Genomic DNA, 616 nt, shown 5'->3' with positions numbered 1-616 from the left:
ATGGCAGCACATGCCTTTAATTCCAGCATTCAGGAAGCAGAGGCAGATCTCTGTGAGGTGGAGACCAGATTGGTCTACATAAGTTTCCAGGTCAGCTACATACTGAAAATATGTCACAGGGGGAGGGAGAGGGGAGGAGGGGAGAGGAGATGAGGGGAGATGTAAAAGACAGTGGCGCATGGTGGCTTATGCTGTAATCCCAGCATTTGGGAGACTGAGCCAGGAGGATCACGAGCAAGTTCGAAACCAGCCTGGGGTACAGGGTAAGACCTTGCCTCAAAACACAAAAACAAGCCAGGCACATGCCTTTAACTCAAGCACTCAGGAAGCAGAGACACATGGATCTCTGTGAGATCGAGGCCAGCCTGGTCTACATAGTGTGTTCCAGGCCAGCTGGGCCTACAGGGAGACCCTGTGTCAAAAAACCCCCAAACAACCCCCCCAAAATATGATTTTCTATTCTGATAATAATTATAATGGCTGATAGCAACACAAAAGGCAAATGTCTCAAGAATAATGGCAACAATATATCAAGCAAATATGAGACTCCAAAATGAATAGCCCTTTTTCAGCAAAGCATACCAAAGTATGCTTTCTTACTGCTCTCAGAAGAGGG

The sequence above is a fragment of the Nannospalax galili genome, unplaced genomic scaffold (genome assembly GCF_000622305.1).
Source record: "Nannospalax galili isolate Female #2095 unplaced genomic scaffold, S.galili_v1.0 scaffold356, whole genome shotgun sequence".
Taxonomy (NCBI): Eukaryota; Metazoa; Chordata; class Mammalia; order Rodentia; family Spalacidae; genus Nannospalax; species Nannospalax galili.
The sequence above is the reverse complement of the archived record's forward strand: the minus strand, read 5'-3'. Positions refer to the sequence as shown.